This window comes from Nomascus leucogenys, chromosome X, assembly GCF_006542625.1.
Source record: "Nomascus leucogenys isolate Asia chromosome X, Asia_NLE_v1, whole genome shotgun sequence".
Taxonomy (NCBI): domain Eukaryota; kingdom Metazoa; phylum Chordata; class Mammalia; order Primates; family Hylobatidae; genus Nomascus; species Nomascus leucogenys.
The window spans coordinates 20,414,293-20,438,733 of NC_044406.1; the positions used below are offsets into that span (position 1 = coordinate 20,414,293).

At 39.8% G+C, this 24,441-nt stretch overlaps 1 protein-coding gene across 1 annotated transcript in view; it reads left to right on the forward strand.

Moving 5' to 3' along the window:
• SMS (spermine synthase) overlaps positions 1-24,441 on the forward strand; it is a 98,003-nt gene that overhangs the window by 18,581 nt on the left and 54,981 nt on the right. The window lies entirely within an intron of this gene.

The window sequence follows — 24,441 nt, forward strand, 5'->3', positions numbered from 1 at the left end:
AGTAAAAAATAGACTTTTCATTGAGACCCATCACTCGCGTGCATGTATACACATACATGTGATTCAAACAAAAGTTTCCCCAAACAGGCTTACCTTAATAAGTGATGAGATCCACTGATAGTTTTTGTTTTATTCCTTTCCATTTCATTCAAAAAATGCTAGTCAGTGACTCACTATTCGTGAGCAAGGATTGGGTTACAACCCATAGTTTCATAAATATCGGACTGGATGAACTTCAAGGACTCTCAGATTCTAAGATTCTATGATGTATGAGTGGATCATATAAATGAATACAGTATTGCAGGGGTGGTAAATGTTTTTAAGAAATGCTATTCTTATTTTATTTTTTATTTCCAACACTTCATTTTGAAAAATTTCAAAACTACAGGAAAATAAGAATGGCAAAATAAATGCCCTATATAGTTCACCAAGATTGACATGTATTTTATCACATTTGCTTTTTCTCTCTCACTGAACACACACACCTAGGTATTTAAGTATATACATACTGAGACAGAGTCTTGTTCTGTAACCCAGGCTGGAGTGCAGTGGCACGGTCTCGGCTCACTGCAACCTCCACCTCCAGAGTTCAAGCGATTCTCCTGCCTCAGCCTCCCGAGTACCTGGGATTACAGGCATGCGCCACCACACCCAGTTAATTTTTGTATTTTTAGTAGAGACAGGGTTTTACCATGTTGGTCAGGCTGGTCTCGAACTCCTGACCTCAAGTGATCCACCAGCCTTGGCCTCACAAAGTGCTGGGATTACAGGTGTGAGCCATCATGCCCGGCTGGTATTTAAGTCTATTCTTGTTATTTTTGCTAAACCATTTGAAAATAAGTTGCAACATTATGATACTGAATCTTGAAGTGAAATACTTTAGCCTGTACTTCTTGAGAACAGGGATATTTTTCCACAAAGACACAAAACTATTGTCATATCTAAGAAATTTAGCATTAATGCAACAATATTATCTAGTATAAAGCTCACATTCACATTTTCCCAATTGCCCCAAATGTCCTTTATAGCTGTTTTTCTATCCAATCAAGAACTATGCAGTACATTTGTTATTTCTCATTAGTATCCTTTCATCTTGGTTCTTCACGACACTGAGCTTTTTTTCTTAATAAGTTTTTGAGGAACAGGTGGTGTTTGATTAAATGCATAAGTTCTTTAGTGGTGATTTCTGAGATTTTGGTGCACCCATCACCCAGCAGTGTACACTGTATGCAATGTGTAGTCTTTTATCCCTCACCTACCTCCCACTTCCCCCCTCCGAGACCCCAGAGTCCATTGTATCATTCTTATTCCTTTGTGTCGTCATAGCTTACCTCCCTCTTATGAGTGAGAGCATACCATGTTTGGTTTTCCATTCCTGAGTTACTTCACTTAGAATAACAGTCTCCAATTCCATCCAGGTTGCTGTGAATGCCATTATTTCATTCCTTTTTATGGCTGAGTAGTATTGCATTACACATATATATGTATATGTGTATATATATGTATATATATGTGTATATGTATATATATGTATATATGTATATATGTATATATGTATATATATGTATATATATGTATATATATGTATATATATGTATATATATGTGTATATGTATATATGTATATATATGTGTATATGTATATATGTATATATGTGTATATGTATATATGTATATATGTGTATATGTATATGTATATATGTGTGTATATGTATATGTATATATGTGTGTATATAGATATGTATATATATGTGTGTGTATATATATGTGTTTTTATATATATATATATATATATATATATATATATCACATTTTCTTTATCCACTCGTTGGTTCATGGGCATTTCGGGCCGGTTCCATATTTTTGCAATTGCAAATTGTGCTGCTATAAACATGCGTGTGCAAGTATCTTCTTCGTACAATGACTTTCTTTCATCTGGGTAGATACCCAGTAGTAGGATTGCTGGATCAAATGGTAGATCTACTTTTAGTTCTTTAAGGAATCTCCACACTGTTTTCCATATGGTTGTACTAGTTTACATTCCCATCAGCAGTGTAGAAGTGTTTGCTTTTCACCACATCCACGCCAAAATCTGTAATTTTTTGATTTTTTATTATGGCCATGCTTGCAGGAGTAAGGTGGTATCTCGTTGTGGTTTTGATTTGCATTTCCCTGATTATTAGAGATGTTGAGCACTTTTTCATATGTTTGTTGGCCATTTGTTTATCTTCTTTTGGGAATTGTCTATCATGTCCTTAGCCCACTTTTTGATGAAATTGTTTGGTTTTTTCTTGCTGATTTGTTTGAGTTCCTTGTAGATTCTGGACATTAGTTCAATATCAGATGTATAGGTTGTAAAGATTTTCTCCCACTCTGTGGTTGTCTATTTACTCTGCTGATTATTTCTTTTGCTGTGCAGAAGCATTTTAGTTTAATTAAGTCTCATCTATTTATCTTTGTTTTTGTTGCATTTGCTTTTGGGTTATTGGTCATGAAGTCTTTGCCTAAGCCAATGCCTAGAATGTTTTTTCCGATGTCATCTTCTAGAATTTTTATGGTTTCAGGTCTTAGATTTAAGTCTTTGATCCATCTTGCGTTGATTTTTGTATAAGGTGAGCGATGAGAATCCAGTTTCATTCTTTTACATGTGTCTTGCCAATTATCCCAGCACCATTTGTTGTATATGGTGTCCTTTCCCAACTTTATGTTTTTGTTTGCTTTGTCAAAGATCAGTTGGAGGCCAGGCACAGTGGCTCATGCCTGTAATCTCAGCACTTTGGGAGGCTGAGGCAGGGGCATCACTTGAGGTCAGGAGTTCATGACCAGCCTGGCCAACATAGTAAAACCCCATCTCTACTAAAAAATACAAAAATTAGCCAGGTGTGGTGGCAGGTGCCTGTAATCCCAGCTACCTGGGAGGCTGAGGCAGGATAATAGCTTGCACCCAGGAGGCAGAGGTTGCAGTAAACCGAGATAGTGCCACTGCACTCCAGCCTGGACAGACAGAGTGAGACTCTGTCTCAAAAAAAAGATCAGTTGGCTGTAAGTATTTGGCTTTATTTTGGGGTTCTCTATTCTGTTCCATTGGTCTATGTGCCTATTTTTGTACCAGTAGCATGCTGTTTCCGTGACAATGGCTTTATAGTATAGTTTGAAGTCAGGTAACATGATGCCTCCAGATTTGTTCTTTTTGCTTAGTCTTGCTTTGGCTATGCGGGCTCTTTTTTGGTTCTATATGAATTTTAGGATTATTTTTTCTAGTTCTGTGAAGAATGATTGTGGTATTCTGATGGGGATTGCATCAAATTTGTAGATTGCTTTTGGCAGTATGGTAATTTTCACAATATTGATCCTACCCATCCATGAGCACGTGATGTATTTCCATTTGTTTGTGTCATCTATGATTTCTTTCAGTGTTTTGTAGTTTTCCTTGTAGAGGTCTTTCACCTCCTTGGTTAGGTATATTCCTAAGTATTTTGGGGCAGAGGGCAGCTATTGTAAAAGGGGTTGAGTTCTTGATTTGATTCTCAGCTTGGTTGCTGTTGGTGTATAGCAGTGCTACTGATTTGTGTATATTACCTGCATCTCTGGTATGAAACCCACTTGATCATGGTGGGTTATCTTTTTGATATGCCATTGGATTCGGTTAGCTAGTATTTTGTTGAAGATTTTTGCATCTATGTTTATCAGAGAAATTGGTCTGTAGTTTTCTTTTTTTGTTATGTCCTTTCCTGGTTTTGGTATTAGGGCAATATTGGCTTCATAGAATGATTTAGGGACAATTCTGTCTTTCTCTATCTTGAGGAATAGTGTCCATAGGATTGGTACCAATTCTTCTTTGAATGTCTGATAGGATTCAGTTGTGAAACCATCTGGCCCTGGACTTTTTTTTGTTGGTAATTTTTTTTATTACCATTTCAGTCTTGCTGCTTGTTATTGGTCTGTTCAGCATTTCAATTTCTTCCTGGTTTAATCTAGGAGGGTTGTATATTTCCAGGAATTTATACATCTCCTCTAGGTTTTCTAGTTTGTGCCCATAAAAGTGTCCATAGTAGCCTTAAATGATCTTTTGTATTTCTGTGGTATCGGTTGTAATATCTCCTCTTTTGTTTCTAATTGAGCTTACTTTGATATTGTCTCTTCTTTTCTTGGTTAATCTCGCTAATGGTCTATCAATTTTATCTTTTCAAAGAATCAGCTTTTTGTTTCATTTATCTTATGTATTTTGTTTGTTTGCTTGTTTCAATTTCATTTAGTTCTGCCCTGATCTTTACTATTTCTTTTCTTCTATTAGATTTGAGTTTGGTTTGTTCTTGTTTCTCTAGTTCCTCGAGGTGTGACCTTAAACTGTCTATTTGTGCTCTTTCAGACTTTTTGATGTAGGCATTTAATGCTTTGAACTTTCCTCTTAGCACTGCTTTTGCTGTACCCCAGAGGTTTTGATAGGTTATGTCACTATTATTGTTCAGTTCAAAGAATTTTTTAATTTCCATCTTGATTTCATTGTTGACCCAATGATCATTCAGGAGCAGATTATTTAATTTCCGTGTATTTGCATGGTTTTTAGGGTTCCCTTTGGAATTGATTTCCAACTTTATTCTACTGTGGTCTGAGAGGTATGTGATATAATTCTGATTTTCCTAAATTTATTGAGACTTGTTTGTGGCCTATCATATGGTCTATCATGGAGAATATTCCATGTGGTGATGAATAAAATGTATATTCTGCAGTTGTTGGGTAGAATGTTCTGTAAATATCTGTTAAGTCCATTTGTTCTATAGTATAGTTTAAGTCCATTGTTTCTTTGTTAACTTTCTGTCTTGATGACCTGTCTAGTGCTGTCAGTGTAGTACTGAAGTCCCCCACTATTATTGTGTTGCTGTCTATCTCATTTCTTAGGTCTACTAGTAATTGTTTTATAAATTTGGGAGCTCCAGTGTTAGGCATATATATATTAGGATTGTGGTATTTTCCTGTTGGACTAGCCCTTTTATTATTATATAAAGTCCCTTTTGACTTTTTTAACTGTTGTTGCTTTAAAGTTTGTTTTGTCTGATATAAGAATAGCTACTCCTGATCACTTTTGGTGTCCATTTGCATGGAATATCTTTTTCCACCTCTTGCACTATCTTGGATGTCCAGTCCGGTTGAGTTTTCATCTGACTCCAGCCCCAGCTGCCATCTTATTATGCTGGATGAGAGACCCTGCTTAGCTGAGCCCAGTCAACTCACAGAATAGTAAGAGATAGTAATAATTCAAAAAACATTTATTGACATAATTTCAGACTTACCAAAAAGTTGCAAGAATAGTACAATGAATTCTCAGATATCCAGAGTCCCCAAATGTTAATCCTTTACTATATTTGCTTTATTCTTCTCTCTCAATCTCTGCCCACCTATCATCTATCTCTACCCACCTATCATCTATCTCTACCCATATCTTTCACTCTTATCAAAAATAATTAACATTGATACAATATTATAGTCTGACCTATATACTTGATTAAGATTTCACCAATTGTGCCAATAATGTCTTTTATAGCAAAACAAAAAACAAAAACTTCTAAAATATGTGTTGCCTTCAGTTATCATGTCTCTTTGGTCTTCTTTCATCTGAAATAATTCAGTCTTTGTTTGTATTTCATGACATTGACATTTTTTTGAAGCATGCAGGCCAGTTATTCTGTAGATTGTCCTTCACTTTCAGTTTGTCTGATGTTCCTCGTGACTAGATTTAGATTATGCATATTGGGCAGGAATCCCACAGAATTGATGCAGAGTTCTTCTTAATGCCTCATATCAGGAGGCACATGCTGTCAATTAGCTCCGTTACTGATAATGTTAACTTTGATCATTTGGCTTAGTTGGTAACTGTCAGTAACTGTAAAGTTACTGCTTTTCCCTTTGTAATTAGTAAATGCTTTCTAGAGAGACAATTTTTGACTCTGTAAATGTCTTCTTACTACTCAAACTTACACTCACTGGCTTTAGCATCCATTAATGATTCTTGCCAGAATCAATTATTATTATAATGGCCACCAAATAGTGATCGTCATATTTCCATTATTCTTTCTACATTTATAATTTGGCTTTCTACTGTAAGGAAGATCTTTCCCTTCTTATTTGTTTGTTTGTTTGTTCATTTAAGTGTGGACTCATGGATTCTCACTTTATTCAATAAATTATAACTCTTAATACTAGTATTTGCTTTCATGCTCAAATTGTTTCAGAGTTGACCAGTGGGAGTTCTTCAAGCTGGGTCCTGTGGCCTTTTAACATGTCTCCATTATTTCTTGAGCGCTCCTCTACTTTTTAACACAAGATGATCCAGGCTCATCTTGTATTTTCCTTGCCCCAGCTCTGATTCCTTTTAGTGGAGAATGTTATGTAGAAAGCAAGAACTGGGTGCTGGGTGTGTTTATCATTACTGAGGTATCATTGCTTCTACAGCCTCTCAACAGACAGACCTGGGAAAGAGGTGTCTGTATGTACATATTTGCACATACATATATGTGTACACACACATGCATTTACATATGTATTCAATACATATATATACATATCTATATTCATTTCTATATCTAGCTATCTATATTGATCTACATATATATATAATATATATAGCCATAACTTCCCAATGGTACCTCCAGCTCCAATCCAACACAATGACATTCAATCTGTTCTTCCATAATGGTAACTGCCTTCCCCAGTAATGAAAAAACTGGATCCCATTATCCACAATGTATTTATTTATTTGCTTAACCCTAGATCGCATTGAAAGTAGTTTCAGAATTGTGAATTTATGCCTATGCCAAAAATAAGCTTTCTGACTAGAGTCCATTATTTGTTTAAAGTTATTTGCGGGCATGTGGTCCAAATTCTAAAAGTTACTTGGATTAATGCCCCCTTTCAAATGTGATTATGTTTTTATTTGAAAAATGCATCAGTTCACTTGTTTCTGTTTGTATTCAATTTTAAGGTCCCCTGATTGTTATTTTAAGCCACTATGGCTTATCATGCGACAATGGATTACCCTGACACCATTGCATCACATCAGGAGGCATACGATGTCAGTTATTAGTGATGGAAGTTGGATCATATAGATAAGCTCTTATCTAGCCAGACCTCTTCATTATAATTAATAAGTAATCTGTGGGGTGCCTTACTCTATTTTTAAAGTAATTCTTGCTATATGAACTTAAAACCACCATAACTACCACGATTGAGGGACCGTAAGTCAGATTTACATTTTTCTCTATGGAAACGCCTGCCTTGATGCCATAGGAATACAGACAGAAGGAAGAGCATCTATTGATGGATTATCCAGTGGGTGGGGTCCACAGCTGGCAAGAAGGTGGATATCCAGCTGTGATGAAAACATTGGATTCTACTTGTAGTTCAACAGCACTTAAAACAGAATGCTACACACTGTGTGTAGGTTTGCCAAGTTGTGATTTGGATCCCAAGTCATGAGATGGAAGGAAGGAAGGAAGGAAGGAAGGAAGGAAGGAAGGAAGGAAGGAAAGAAGGAAGGAAGGAAGGAAAAGAGAAAGGAAGGAAGAAAGAAAGAGAGAGAGAGAAAGGAAGAAAGAAAGAAGAAAGAAAGAGAGAGAAAGAAAGAAAGAAAGAAAGGAAAGAGGAAAGGAAAGAAGGAAGGAAGGAGAGAAAGAAAGAGAAAGAAATAGAAAGAAAAAGAAAGAAAGAGAAAGAAAGAAGAAAGAAAGAAAGAAAGAAAGAAAGAAAGAAAAAGTCTTTTTATTTTAGGTTTTTCGTGTGGAGTTAGAATTGGGTGCCTGCTAAGAAAAATGTCTGTTTGTAAAGAATGCTGCTTCTCTTTTTAACAATAATGCATTGATTTTCTAGTTAGGATAAACATCCTACTGTATAAAACTAGTCGAGTCTATGTTGCCCTCTTGATTCCATGTCTTTTAATTTCTGTCTTTAAATATATTATTTGATCATATTCAAGCTATTGAATCACAGTCCTCTTATATTCCAAATGTACAGATGTTCATGGCTATATTCCCTGTGCCTAGGATGGCACAAAGTATGGCTGAGTGGGAATTCCTTTTTTGTTGTTTTTTTTGAGACAGGGTCTCACTCTGTAGCCCAGGCTGGAGTGCAGTGGCGTGATCACAGCTCACTGCAGCCTCAGACTCCCAGGATCAAGTGAGCCTCCCACCTCAGCCTCCTGAATAATTGGGACCACAGGAGCACACCACCATGCCTGGCTAATTTTTTAATTTTTCATACAGATGAGGGTCTTGCTATGTTGCCCATGCTGATCTCAAACTCTTGAGCTCAAGTAATCCTCCTGCCTTGGCCTCCCAAAGTGCTGGAATTACAGGCGTGAGCCTCCATTCCTGGCCAAATTCTTATTCTTTCATTCATTCTTCACAGATTTATAGCATGCCCACTCCCCTGTTATATGCCAGGAATTATCCTAGGTATCAAACCACAGTGGTTAATAAAATATAGCCCCTGGGTCAAGAGCTCACAGGCTAGATCTAGAGAAAAAGAAAAATATAAAAATTATTGAAATCTGTGGGGCCTGGGGAGAGGAACAGGCACTGACAGAAATATGCACTTGGTTTTTGTTGTTACATTTGTAAGGCATTCTCAATTTATTCACAATTTAGGCACATGGAAGTATTATTCACAGGAAAACGCTTAAAAAAAAAGCACAGCATTTCAGTAAGCAGTTGAAAAAACACAGCATAGTTATGGAAGAGATGGGTAGAGGACTCCAAAGTCTTGTATACATATTTGTCATCATCATCATCATTTTTTTTTTTTGAGACAGATTCTTGCTCTGTCGCCCAGGCTGGAGTGCAGTGGCGTGATCTCTGCTCACTGCAAGCTCCGCCTCCTGGGTTCATGCCATTCTCCTGCCTCAGCCTCCCAAGTAGCTGGGACTACAGGCGCCCGCCACCACGCCCGGCTAATTTTTTGTATTTTTAGTACAGACGGGGTTTCACCGTGTTAGCCAGGATGGTCTCCATCTCCTAACCTCGTGATCCACCCGCCTCGGCCTCCCAAAGTGCTGAGATTACAGGTGTGAGCCACTGCGCCCGGCCCTCATCATCATCATTTTTAAAAAGTAATATTTGAGTTAGCTGAAACGTACCTAGGATTACCACTGTTGCTAAATGTTTTCAGAGTAAGGCCTGGGTTTTATAGGATCAGAGAAGAGGTGATGAGAAAAAGCCCCCTGCGGTGAACCCGAGTTTAAAAGGATGTAATACTTGTGTGGTATTTTTCTCAGTACAGCTGTAGTTTTAAAAATGAAGACAGCCCCCAAAAATATTTCAATACCATGCATAATCCCATCCACAGGTAATGGTAAACAATCTTTGTTTATATCCTTCCTATTTTTCCAGAATACAAATATATTTAAAAGCATATAAAAATATAACCAATCTGTATTTTTTCTTTTGCGATCTGCTTGTCTCACTTAACAATATTTTGTGAATATCTTTATGCATCATCAAATATTCTTCTACCATATCAAATTTAAGGGCAGCATTATATGGAAAGAAAGAATGCTGAAATAACATTGCTGAGAGTAAGATATAAAGTTATATACAAATGCAACTATTGTTGTGTTCATTTTTATCTGGCAGAAATTATTTGCATTTCTACTGAACCAAATAAGAATTGCTCATAATCTTATCAGTCTTTTCTGCAAGTTAATATGCAAATATGTAGTTTTGCATAATCTAGGCCCTAATCAGTAGCCATTAGTAAATTAAACAAAGTTACATTTCTCTGGAACTGTGCTTTACAATATGGTAGCCTCTAGCCACATGTGGCTACAGAGTACTTGAAAGACTAGTGCACCTGAGGAACTAAATTGTTCATTTTATTTAATTTTACTTAAGTTTAATTTAGAAACAGTAGTGTCAAAATAGTTTTCCATTAAATTCAACTTTATTATTTAGGCAGGACAATATTTCACTTTAACTGTGGCATCTTGGCCTATGTTAAGATATTGCTGCATTGGGCCGGGCGCAGTGGCTCACGCCTATAATTCCAGCACTTTGGGAGGCCGAGGCAGGCAGATCACTTGAGGTCAGGAGTTCGAGACCAGCCTGGCCAACATGGCAAAACCCCGTCTCTACTAAAAATACAAAAATTAGCTGGGCGTGGTGGTGGGCAATTGTAATCCCAGCTACTCAGGAGGCTGAGGCAGGAGAATCGCTTGAACCTGGGAGGCAGAGGTTCCAGTGAGCTGAGATCACACCACTGCACTCCAGCCTGGGCAACAGAGCAAGACTCTGTCTCGAAAAAAAAAAAAAAAAAGATATTGCTGCATTGTACTGTGTGTGTCCAGTGCATGAGTCATTTTCAGTATTACATGTAAACATATTATTACTCTAGTCAGTGTCTGATTGACATTGATTCAATTTAAATGATGTTTTTCTATGCACTGATGTAACACTGAAATGTGTTCATTTGAATATTTTATACAGACAGCACTAATTACAATGATACTTATGTAAATCAAAATTGGTAACTAAATTGAAGTATTTATGCCTTAAATTATGATATAATTAAACAGCTTTTTTTAAATTAAAAACAGTGTGAACTGTTTTAAATGTAAAACGAAGGCAGAATTGGGTGCAGAGGTAGAGATTATTACTGCTGTGCCTGGAATAGAGAAACAGAAACAGGAAGAAGGTATGTTGCAAATTTGAGGCAATTTGCCAAGGCAAAGCAAAACAAAAAAAAGCTGTTTGTTGTGTAAAAATTGTTCAAAGATAACAAAGCAGACAACATAAGAGACATTTTCAGCAAATACAGAGTGAATTTGATAACAAAAGTGAAAAAATCAATAAAATTAGTTGTCAGAATTCAAAATTGAATGTCCAATAAAAATTGTTTAAAAAGTGATAACAGGCTCTGAGCTTGGAACTTTGGCTAGTTTTATATTGGCTTGGATTCTTGCACAAAAAAGAAAAATAGTTTTAGATGGCAATAGTAAAAGAAATTATTTCAGTTATGGAAATTTTGTTTAAAAGTTGTAACGAAAAGACTTTAAAATATATTTTACAAAAAATGAAAGCTCTTCAATTAAACCACAGAATAATTGCCTGTAGAATACAAGACCAGTATCCAAGATTAATTAATTTAAAATTTGAAAAATTGCAACTACTTTAGATGATTCATGTGATCTATGACACTGCCCAATTAATACTTTGGGTATGTTTTGACTCAAAGGACTCCCATATTTACAAAGAAATGCCAATTCGTACCTTTAAAAACTTGTAGCAAAAATTTTTTAAATCTTTTACATCTCTCAAGGAAGAACTTCAGTCAGATATGAAAAAAAATCGCGATGAATACTGCTCAGCCATGTCAGGTCAAAATTCCAGGTGTACTGGAATTTTAAAATAGGAGTCTGATGTTTTCCTGGTGACTTCATATCACTGTATGACACATACCGAAAATATTTGGGCTCCCTTCTCTGAAACAGACTCTGTGAAAGGAGTCACGAATACTGTTGTTAAAATTGTTCAGCATATACGTGCAAATGCTGTGTGTGACTCATCACCAGTTTCAAGAACTGTTGCAAGAAATTAAAGACAATGAATTTACTCTTGTGTTCATTGCCAGTGCTCATTGGTTAAGCCATAGAGTTTTACCAAGCTGTTAACTCCAATTCAAGATTTTCTTGAAACAAAAGGAGTGCTTACCAAATATACAGCAATCAAAGAAAAAAAAATAGCAATGTGATTTATGTGTTTTCTCACGGATATCACACTGCATAGGAACAAGATAAATTTAAAACTCCAAGAAAAGGAAAAGCTTATTTGTGACTTAGCTAGACAGTTAAAGGATTAATGTTGAAATTGAACTTTTTTGTGATACAAGTCAATAATAATGATTTTATACCTTTTCTAACATGAATCAAATATGATAAGACTTTATTAATAGACAGTTATGTAAATTGGCTGCAAAAACTGTATAAAATTTTAAAGAATGCTTTGTTTATATTGATAAACTTAGAATTGCTTCTCAAATCATGCAATGCCCCTTTGAATTCAATGTTAATAATATGGAGTTGACACAAATTAGTGAATTTACTTAACTTGGACAGACATGATTTTGAAACTGACATCCTTTTTCTTCAAAGTAAAACCACTTCTTCTAAAAAAAAAAAAAAGCTAGTTTTGTCAATGAGGATGCAAATATTAAAGGAAAATAATTTTTGCTACTCAATTCAGTTACAGGAAAACTTTTAGGTATGTTAAAACAACTTGGATATGTGAATCCACATTTCTTCCAAATGCAAATTTTATGAAACCTAAATACAGATGAAGCACTTCCCGTGAAAATCTAGCATCTGAAGATGTGCTGTGAGTGTAAAACACACTCATTGTATTTCAAAGGCTTAGGATGAAAAAGACAATCTAAAATATCTCATTAACAATGTTTTCAACATATTGAAATAATAATATTTTAAATACATTAGGTAAAATGTTATGCATTATTAACAGCAATCTATCTGGTTTCTTTTTCTTTTTCTTTTTTTTTTTTTTTTTTTGAGATGGAGTCTCACTGTGTCACCCAGGCTGGAGTGCAGTGGCACGATCTCAACTCACTGCAACCTCCACCTCCCAGGTTCAAGCAATTCTCCTGCCTCAGCCTCTTGAGTAGCTGGGATTACAAGCATGCACCATCACACCCAGCTAATTTTTGTGTTTTTAGTAGAGACGGGGTTTCACCATGTTGGCGTGGCTGGTCTCAAACTCCTGACCTCAAGTGATCCACCTGCCTCAGCCTCTCAAAGTGCTGGGATTACAGGTGTGAACCACCACACCTGGCCTTATCTGGCTTCTTTCTACCTATTTTTTAATGTGGCTACTAGAAAACTTAAAATTGTATCTGTGGCTCAATTGGACAGAACTGCTCTGCATTAGGCAACATAGATTTACTTTTTAAATAATATTCCAGTGGGACACAGAAAGACCAGAGAGTAATCTTTTTATTACTTAATATGTAATATTAATTCCAAATTTTGGGTAACTTTTCTTAACATTATTAGCTCATGAAAGACCATGCTGGCTGGGCACGGTGGCTCACATCTGTAATCCCAGCACTTTGGGAGGCTGAGACAGGCGGATCACGAGGTCAGGAGTTTGAGACCAGCCTGGCCAAAATGGTGAAACCCCATCTCTTTTAAAATTACAAAAAATTAGCCGGGCGTGGTGCCAGGCACCTGTAATCCCAGCTACTCAAGAGGCTGAGGCAGGAGAATCACTTGAATCCAGGAGGCGTAGGTTGCAGTGAGCCGAGACTGTGCCACTTGCCCTCCAGCCTGGGCAACAGAGTGAGACTCCGTCTCAAAAAAAAGAGAAAGACCATGCTATGTCTAAGACTTACAGCAACTTAGCAAGTTTAGAGTCCTGTGTCTTTGGAGGAATAATAGGAGTTGAGTGACAAAAGGCAGGTGAAAGCCAGATCATGAGATGTCTTTAAGCCACATGTAGCACTTGATCTTTATTCTGTAGGCAACTGGCAGCCATTGAAGAGTTTTAATGAGGGAGTTGTTGCATTATTAGATTTGTATTCTGGAAAAGTAACAGTTGAAGAAAGCAAGGCATGAATTGCAAGGAGCCAATTATTATTGTACAGCATAGAAAGAATAAAGGCCCAAATCTTGATAATTAGAAAGAGGCCATGGGGGAAATGATGAGATGAATTTAAGAAAGATTTGGTGTGGGAAAGGAAGATTTGGTGATAGGGGGTGGGAAGTGAAGGAAAGGAATCAAGAATAAGTTCAAAGTGTCTGATGTGGTCAGCTCCGTGGGCTGTGGTACAGAGTCTGTTCTTATTCACTATTTATGAGCATGTGAATGTCTCAAGTTTGGGATTGCACAAGAAAGACCAAGCGGGGGAAGAAGGTAAAGAGTTCAATTTGGTCATTTGACTTTGAAATTGTAGATGGCAAAGAGGAACAATAAATAGGTCCAAAGCTCAGGGGAAGGAATGGGAGCCAGGGATGGAGATTTGGGAATCTGCATACAGGTGGCTAGAACTGTAGGCATAGATGAGATCACCTGGAGAAAGGGGTTCTCCACCTTGCCTACACCTTAGAATCACTTGGAGGGATTTAAAAATAACCCAATGCCTGGGCATACCACAGACAAATCAGGGATGAGACCCAAGCATGACAATCTTTTAAAGCTTTGCAGTTGATTCTAATATGCAGCCAGATTTGAGAACCATTGGTACAGGGAAAGGAGAGAAGACGTGCCAAGGATGGAAGCTGTGAGGAGCTCAACATTTACAGAAAAAACATGGAGACAGGAAGAAGCTGGTGAAGGCACCATCAAATTGAAGAAGCAGGGGGAACGAGAAGGTAGTGATGTCATGGAAGCCACAGAAAGAGGAGGTTTCAACAATCTATTATAAAAACAAAGATCAAGTAATGAAAGAACTGAGAAAAGGTCAACAAGGATTGCCGAATGGGATGAAAACCCAATTGCATTGAAGAAAACACACACACACACACACACACACACACACACACACACACGGTATGTATGAGTCAGCACCAGTGTGAGGTTTTCCATTATCCTGAACAACAATTGAGAAGGACGGGAGAAGGCAAAAGGCTGGATTGGTCCAGGATTGGGAGTTTGCAGTGTCGAAGGATGAGAGATTGAAGAGTTGAAGACATGATGTGACTGATGTGACCAATCATGGGGAGAGAACTAAAATGAGAAGGTGAGGGGTCAAGTGAGGAGGAAATGAGGTGGTCAGGGGACTGAAGGTCCTGATATGGTCACAGAACGGGTATAGCACACATATTCTGAGTGGCCTCATTCCCTTTACACCAGCTGCCTCCTCCTCCTAACTCCTCCACTTCCTCCCTCCCACCCTCAATCTCCTCACCCACAAGTGCATCCAGAATGATTGGTGCTGAGGAGGTCAAAGAATTGAGATGGGGCGTTGGCTTCCTCATGCACAGAGAAGCCAAAACTCTACCCAGGATGAGGCAGGCATTGAGGTAACGACTGCATCAAAGTCATCAGTGAAGGTGGGAGGGTGACCTAGAGGCCTGCTAGAGTGGCTGAATGGGGCATGAATCTCCCAAGGGAGGAATGTGTTAGTTTTTTGTTGTTATTTTTTAAACTGAGTCTGTGAACAATGGGCTGAAAGCATAAAAAAGGCAACCTTCCTTTTTTTCCTCAACCCTGCACTTTAAAATGCAGAATGTTTCCCTTAAATCAAATTTGCCCATTAACAAAAGATTTAAACATGCCTTAGACTCCGCTGTGTCATGTACATTTCAGGAGCATTGCTTTTTTTTTCTTTTTCTTTTGTAATATTCTTTTGTCTTCTATATATCTATTGTTTTTTGATAACCTTTAATTTTGATACGGTTTTAAATGCGTGCACAAAAAGTTGCAAAAATAGTACAAAAAATTTTGTATATCTACCTTTACCCAGCTTTGACAATTGTTGACATTTTGCTCCATTTGCATTATCAGTCTCTTTCTCTTTGTTTTTATTTGTACATGCATATTTTTCCCCAAACCATGTGAAAGTAAATTGGAAACATATTGCCCCTTTATACAAAATGCTTCAGTGTGTAATTCCTAAGAACAGGGGCATTCTCTTACATAACCACGGTACACTGATCAAAGTCAAGAAATTTAACATTGACACAATGCTGTTGTCTAATCCACAGTCTTTCCTCTGCTTTGGTCAACTGTCCCAATAATGGCTTTTATGGCTTTTGTGGCTTTTTTTTTTTCTGGTCTAGGACATTGTGATTTAGTTGTCACATCTCTTTAATCTCTTTTCATCTAGAACGGTTCCTTACCCTTTCTTTGTATTTTTTTACCTTGACATTTTGTGAAGAGCATAGACCATTAATTTTGTGGAAGTTCCCTTAGTTTGAATTTGTCTGATATTTTGCCGTGATTAGATTCAGGTTATGCATTTTTGGCAAGAAGATTACAGAAAGGATGTTGAGTTCTCAGTGCATCACAGCAGAAGGCACATGATGTCTGTTTGGCCCAACTGGTGATCATCGCACTATCGCTTTGTCATAGCAAAGGAAAGTTCTTCTAGCTTTATTTTTTCAATTTGGAAGGCATCTTGCATTGCAGAAAAATTTTCTTTTTTACACAAGCATAACTAGAGGCTTTTAAATTATTTTTGATTAATTGCAAATAACCAAAGAGCAATAACCTAGGTTGCTTTTTTTTTTTGAAGAAGCAAGTTTAAAATAATATACATTCATGTTTACTCGTGGAGTTTTACTGTCAACAAGTATGCTTACACTGAAACAAAATCTATTACTTTCAGACAAAAATGAGAAAACTGTACATTTGTAAATAAGCTTGATAAAATGCAATTTAAGATTATTAAAGGACAAAGTTCCAGACACAATGTACATATATATGTGTGTGTATGTACATATATATATATATATATATATATATATATATATATATCTTGAGACAGGGTCTCACTCTGTCACTCAGGCTGGAGTGCAGTCACACAATCATGGCTCACTGGAGCCTCCTGGGCTCAAGCAATCCTCCCACTTCAGCCTCCCAAGTAGCTGGGACTACAGGCCCATGCAACCACGCCTGGCTACTTTTTGTATTTTTTGTAGATGCCCGGTTTTTGTATGTTACCCAGGCTGGTCTCAAACTCAAGGGCTCAAGCAGTCCGTCCACCTTAGCCTCCCAAAGTGCTGGGCGTGAGCCACCATGCCTAGCCAAATGAACATATTTTTAAAATACTGATATGAATATATCCTTAAAGTACAAGACCTTTATAACTAACATTGTAATATGCCAGGCAATATACAATATAACCAGAAGAGACAGATGGCTTAGTAGAGAGGAGTGAATCCTAGCAGTGATCGCTATGTAATGATTTTAGGCAGATACTCAAGAGTCTGACAGAGGGCAGTCATGGGACTGGTTGTGCCACGGGGAAGAAGTTGAAAATGGAGTTTAAAAAGATTTGAAAATAAGAGTTGGGTCAACACACATAAATTTACTTGCTTTGAAGATGTTGAAATGGGATCCAGGAACAGGAAAAAAGAATATTTATCGTTTTGCCTTTGCATGCCAAAATGTAATCTCTCTTTTTCTTCTAGACTTTCCTTAAAATAACAATTGTCTGCATGTAGAATGAGTTTGTTTTAAAAGAGCCATTCAGGGCTTTTTTCGGTGCTCATTTCCTGTACTGAATAGCAACATGATGACAGACTAGAAATTCTACTGACTTTGTGTCAGACTGACCCACAAGCCAAGCCTCACTCTGTCACAGACTGGCATGAGGCCTTGAGCAAGTCACTTGACCTCGGTGTCTCAATACAGTATTTAAATGAGAGAATGAACCTTGCTGGGTTCGGAAGGTTAGAAATAACCCATATAAATAACTCATAATACTTTACAAATACCGTGATCTATCCTAGGTATTCAATAACGGAATTTAGACATGAGGACAATTTCATGAAAAGTTTAGTTTAATGAAAAGAGCTCTGGTCTGGGAACCAGGACACCAGGGTTCTGGTCCCTTTCTAGTTTATTTAACTAGTAAGCTCCTAACCTTGGCCTCAAACGTTTTGGACTGTAGTCCCATTAAGCAAGGAGTGTTGGCGAGAGAGAAACAGATCAAGTTCTTGGGGAGCTGGCAGGGAGCTAACATGGTACCATTAATACAAGTTGGGCTGTTTTTCACTGGCAGGCTGAACACTGCTGTGAAAACACGGAGGTGAGTGAGTAAGTGCGCAGCTCTGCCTGGGCCAGGGGGCGCCACTTGAACTCGGCCTGCATGAATGCTCCTGTATGGATTTTTCCAATGGAGAAAGGAGGGTGTTCCAGGTACCCAAGATTTAGCAGGTGAAGAGACAGGGTGCTGCCACCGTGCAAAATGGTGCTTCACATCAAATGCCACTGCAAGCAGCTTCTGAGACTGCCCCTGACTATTTAGTTGTATCAAATACATATTAAGATAAGTAGGCCAGGTGCGGTGGCTCACGCCTGTAATCCCAAGCACTTTGGGAGGCTGAGGTGGGTGGATCACTTGAGGTCAGGAGTTCAAGACCAGCCTGGCCAACATGGTGAAAACCCATCTCTACCTAAAATACAAAAATTAGCCAGGCACAGTGGTGTGCATCTGTAATCCCAACTAGTCTGGGGGCTGAGGCCAGAGAATCGCTTGAACTTGGGAGGCAGAGGTTGCAGTGAGCCAAGATCATGCCACTGCACTCTAGCCTGGGTGACAGAGGAGACTGTCTCACGAAACAAACAAACAAACAAACAAACAAAAAATGGAAATAAAGATACGTAAAAAGTAAGGAGTCCTGAAGGAGTGTGACACCTTCATAACAAAATCAATGCCCTCTTCAATGGAGCTGCTATTTAATGAATACTAGTCATGTGTCAGACACTGCCCTCAGTGTTTGCCAGATATCTATTCATTTAATTCTCACAACAACTTGATGAGGTGTTTATTACCTCAATGAGGTAATTATTAGCTCCATTTTAGAGAGAGGGAAGGAAGCACAGAGAGGTTGATGAACCTGTACACTGTCACACAGCTAGTAATAGGTAGGGGTAGGAATTTCACCCCAGAAGTTGTTTGGTGGAGTTAGGGAATAGCTTCAGAGAGCAGGGAGAGAGGACACCCCCCTCCAATCGCACACACATTGATGGGGACGGGGGTGCCTGCTGGTGGGAGGTTTGTGGAGTCCTAAGAAAAGTGGAGACCCTTTGGGACAACTAGGCAGGGCAATCGGAGTCAGCAAGGTGAGGGGCAAACAGCCTGACTCCTGAGCCACCTGCTTGGGTTCAAGTCCTGGCTCTCCCACTTTCTAGCTACCTGACCTCTTTGTGCCTCAGTTAACCCATTTGTTAAATGAGGATAATTTCACCTACCTCTTAGAACTATTGTAAGCATGAAATAATTTTGTATTGGAAGCTGAAGAAGCTATCAAAGCAGGTAAGTGTTAGAGGAGCTGGCCTCACCTTCCTTGTGGCCTAAGAAAGATATTTACCCCAGGGCATTCTATAGGCTTCACTGGTGAGATGTCTTTCCTCTTAGGCCATCAAATATTTAGAATTTTTTTACTTGCCCAGTCATGATGGCTCACATCTGTAATCCCAGCATTTTTGGGAGGCCAAGGCGGGAAGATCTCAAGCCCAGGAGTTCCAGACCAGCCTGGGCAAGACAGTGAGACTTCGTCTCTACAGAAAATAAACAAAATTAGCCTGGCATGGTGGTGCATGCTTGTAGTGCCAGCTACTTGAGAGGCTGAGGTGGGAGGATCAATTGAACTCAGGAGTTTGAGGCTGCAGTGAGCCAAGATCACACCACTGCACTCCAGCCTGGGTGACAGAGCAAGATCCTGTCTCAAGAAAAAAAAAAAAAAAAAATTTTTTTGACTTAAACTTTATGGTGAAATGAGAGAAGACCTGAACTTAGGGGTAGTGGTGGTCTTGGGGCCAAGACAGAGAAAAACGTTTCTTTCAGTCTCTACAGGCACTTGTAACACTTGTAAAGTGCTAGGCCTCTGGGTTATAGGATTATCCCCACCTGTCCGCACATATCTGGGAAAACCACAACCAGGTAGCTGGTTTCCCAGCAGCCTTCATTTTTGCTTTTTTTTGGCCAAGACCTCACTTCAATTCCCTCCCATTAGGCATTTACTGAAATTTTTGGGTGATGAAGTCTGCTTATTAAAAATTTCTATACAGCTTTACCTTTCAAACTTGGTGTGACTATAAGCTGCTTCTTTTTTTTAAATTGAGGTAAAATGAAATAACATAGAATTAGCCATTTGAAAGTGAACAATTCAGTGGCATTTAGCACATTTACAATGTTCTGCAACCATTACATCTAGTTCCGAGACATTATCGTCACCCCAAAAGGAAACCCTTACCTATAAAGCAGTCACTTCCCCTGTCCCCCCCACTTCCTGTCTCTATGGATTTACCTATTCTGGACATTTCATATAAATGGAATCATACATGTGGTTTTTTGTGTCTGGCTTCTTTACCTTGGCATAATGTTTTTGAGGTTCACCCATGTTGTAGTATACATCAGGACTTCATTCTTTTCTTTCTTTTTTTTTTTTTCTGAGACAGAGTCTTGCTCTGTCGCCCAGGCTGGAGTGCAGTGGCGCGATCTCGGCTCACTGCAAGCTCCGCCTCCCGGGTTCACGCCATTCTCCTGCCTCAGCCTCTCCGAGTAGCTGGGACTACAGGCGCCCACCACCACGCCCGGCTAATTTTTTGTATTTTTAGTAGAGACGGGGTTTCATTGTGGTCTCGATCTCCTGACCTCGTGATCCGCCCGCCTCGGCCTCCCAAAGTGCTGGGATTACAAGCGTGAGCCACCACACCCGGCCAGGACTTCATTCTTTTCATGGCTACATAATATTCCATTGTATGGCTCTACTACATTTTGTTTATCCATTCATCTATTGATGGACATTTGGATTGTTTCCACCTTTGGGTATTGTGAATAACTGAATAATGCTGCTATAAACATTCGTGTTTTTGTTTGAACACCTGTTTTCAGTTCTTTTGTGTATATACCCAGGAGTGGAGTTGCTAGATCATACAGTTATTCTGCTTAACCTTTCAATAAACCTCCAAACTATTGTCCACAGCAGCTGCACCATTTTACATTCCCGCCAGCAGTGTATGAGGGATCCAATTTCTCCGCATCCTTACTAACACTTATTTTCTGGTTTTTAAAATGTGTTTCTTTATTTACTTACATATAGCCATCCTTGTGGATGTGGAGTGGGATCTATTGTGATACAAACTGCTTTTTGATTTGGCAGTGGTGCTCTTGGCTTTACACTGGAATCTCCTGGGTATTTATTTATTTATTAACAATCTCAATGCCCAGGCTGTACCTGGGGCCAATTTCATTAGACACTAGGGCTAGGCCCAGGCAGTGGCAGTATGTTTAAAGCTCCCAAGGTGATTCCAGTGTGCAGCTGAAATTGAGAATCGCTGTAAAGATCCTAGCCCCCTCTTGCTTACATATATTTTTCTTTTTTTTTTTTTTTTTTTTGAGATGGAGTCTCACTCTGTCACCCAGGCTGGGGTGCAGTGGCCCGATCTTGGCTCACTGCAACCTGTGTCTCCCAGTTCAAGCGATCCTCCCGTTTCAGCGTCCTGCGTAGCTGGGATTACAGGCGCCTGCCATCACGTCTGACTAATTTTTGTGTTTTTAATAGAGATGGGATTTCACCACGTTGGTCAGGCTGGTCTTGAACTCCCAACCTCAGATGATCCACCCGCCTTGGCCTCCCAAAATGCTGGGATTACAGGCGTGAGCCACCGCACCTGGCCTTACATACTCTTTTTAATCAAAATTTTAAATAGTGTTAAAATAGCTGGGTGAGTCCCACATTCATCTGAAAAAATGGCGGGGAGTGATCCAGATCTTTGTCAGCCACTCTAACCCTAATAGCTGATGCCAAGTTTTTAAGAGGGGAAGTGATTTCACCACAGCAGCACACGGGGGCCAGGGAGGCAGAATGTCTCCAGGGGTCCCAAATGAACTGGTGAAAACAAACATTATATTTTAAAAAAATGAAACAAAAGGCTACTGGCTTTGATGACCAGGGCAGCTGTTAAGGACTGCCAATCCCCGTCAGCTCCCTCACCCGCCCTGCCCTGCCCTGCCCTGCCCTGCAGTGAAAGTTTGGGACAGCAGCATGATGGGTGGCCTTACAGCGCAGGCCAATAGCCTATGGATATTTCCCATTAGCACCTCAGCTACCCATCCACTGCCACCACCACCACCACCACCTCCTCCTCCTTTTTAACAGAGGGCTCTTTTCTGCTTTTGACTTCCTTCTTCCCAGTACACACTTGCTCACTATGTAGGACAATGTGGCTCTTTCTCTGAATTTTTAGAAACTCTGTTGCCGATGTCCAGCTTGGCCTGTCTGCTCAGAAGCAAGTGGGCCCATTTGAAAGGGAGGTAGGGAGAGGACTAATACTTAATACTAGCATTTTGCTAAGTGGGTCACCAAAGCTTTCACCCTAAGCCTGGACTTCATCTTGTTGTCTATATTGTCACTGCACTGTAGCCACACACTCCCAGGATCACACCTGGAGTTGAACAAGCAGTTTTCTTCTCCTTGCAGGTTGGGGAAACACATACCATGGGAATAGAGGCAGTGATGGGGCAGGGGCTCTCAATAAGAGGGTGAGAGAAAGGATGACTTAGAGGATTTGCACCTGGGTATGTTAGCGGCACCTGACAGCCATAACCTGTCAGGTGAGAATGCCCCTGTATGTCAAGTGCACCTGAATGTGTGTTTGGAGTTCCCAGCATGGCCAACCAGAGTCATTCCTTATCTATGGGGAACATCTGAGCCTCTGGCCTGGCCAAAGCAGTGTGGGTCCTGAAGGGGATTGAGGCCCTTTGTTTAGGGTAAATGAAGGTTGCCAGGTTGTTAGGGGGAGGGTGTTCTCCTGTTGAGCCCACTGCCGCTGGATCGTCCCCGTATGTAAGTTACCAATCAACTCTATGTCTTTAAGTCTCTTCTTTGGCCCCTTGAACCTGGTGCCATCCCCAGTGAAGTTAACAGGCATCTGGCATGACACTGTGTCAGGTGGTTTTGGGGAGCGTTTAGGGAAGCCAGGTGTTGCTCTGGATGGAAGCTGGTGCGGGGGGCAGGGGTGGGGGGAATTCTATGATTGGATGGTTTAATAAATGTTCTCTAGAAGCAGAGAAAATTAGAGTCAGACTACAGCTGTGGTTGGTAAAGAAGTAGCAGTCACTCATATTAGCCAGGATTGCGGGGGAGAGGTGGTGTTTGGTCATATTTGTGGTTTGGACAAGGCTTTTGTTTTCTCCATGTTCAGACATGATTACAGAGTGGTCTTGTTTGTGTTTTGTCCCACCCTGGTCATAGAGTGGCCTTGCCTGATGTTGGTGTTTTCGGGAGTTGTTTCTGTTCAACAGGACATCCAGGCACAGCTGTGAGTGCCTGGCCAGCTCCGTGAAGGCAGGACTGCTTTACTCTTTCTCAGTCTTCCTTTTCGGGCAAGAGTAGTCAGCGGCAGGCTGCAGGACATGAATCCACGATATCCACATTTTCACTATTGACAAGACTGTTTCAAGAATGCAGTCTCTAGTCGGACTAGGTAAATCTAGTCTCTGCTGAGTCTTTTGTTGCAGGACGAGTTGCTTGAAGTGTCTGATAACAGCTGTGCAGTATTTAAGACTCTGCACAGGATCCACTGGTCGACTATAACACAATTACCACAAACAAAATGATTATTAGTCCTGAAACAGGCCTGGAAGCCAAGGGCCTAGATTATAAAACTCAGGTAATAAGAACATGTTCCTGAATCCAAATAGATACTCACGGCCCAATTGGAGGTGTTTAAAAGAGGCCTCGAGCAGGATTATGTTACTGGTAATTAGGACGTGCATTGGGAACATCCTTGCAATGACTCAGTTACCCCAACAATGTAGGTTTCATATTGAGGCCAATTTAACTCTGATGCTGTGCCAACATCATGAAGCATTTGTTGTGGTTTTTTATTTTTTGTTTTTTGAGACCGTCTCGCTCTGTTGCCCAGTCTGGAGTGCAGTGGCATGATCGCAGCTCACTGCAACCTCCACTTCCTAGGTTCCAGTGATTCTCATGCCTCAGCCTCCCGAGTAGTTGGGATTACAGGTGTGCGCCACCAAGCCCAGCTAATTTTTGTATTTTAGGTAGAGACGGGATTTTGCCATGTTGACCAGGCTGGTCTCCAACTCCTGGCCTCAAGCGATCCGCCTACCTCAGCCTCCCGAAGTGTTGGGATTACAGGCATGAGCCTCCATGCCCAGCCAATGAAGCATTTGTTAAACTCCACTTTTGTTATGGCTGTCTGATAAGTTAAGCAAAAGCATCTCAGGTTTTTCATCTCTGCTTTGTACCTTGCAGGAAACAAGGCGAGGCACAAGTGCTGGGGATGAGATTTCAAGCCTGAGCCCGAGGGCCACCTGTGCTGCCAGACACAAGCTGCAGAGCATAACCAGCTACACAATTTGCAGGCTAAGGGCAAAATAAAAACACGGGGCCCCTTGTTCAAGAGTTAAGAATTTCAAGATGGCAACAGCAGAGAATTAAACCAAGTGCAGGGCCCTTCTGATGTGAGGCCCACACTGGTGCTGAGTGGGGAAAGGCACACCTGAGACCCATGGAGCCCTACTGCTCCTGCAACATGCAGGACAAAGACAACTCTATTGTCAGTGACCTGACTCCAGAGGAATGGCAAGAAGTGAAGAACATCCCAGGAAGAAAGAGGAGCTGCAGACTGACATAGCTAACTGAAGGATGAGAATTGCAATAGCTAACAAAATTGAGAATCCAGGACACAGAGAAGAATGGTAAGACATGCAGAATAACAAGGTGGACAAAAATTAATGCAGGTCCTAGAAA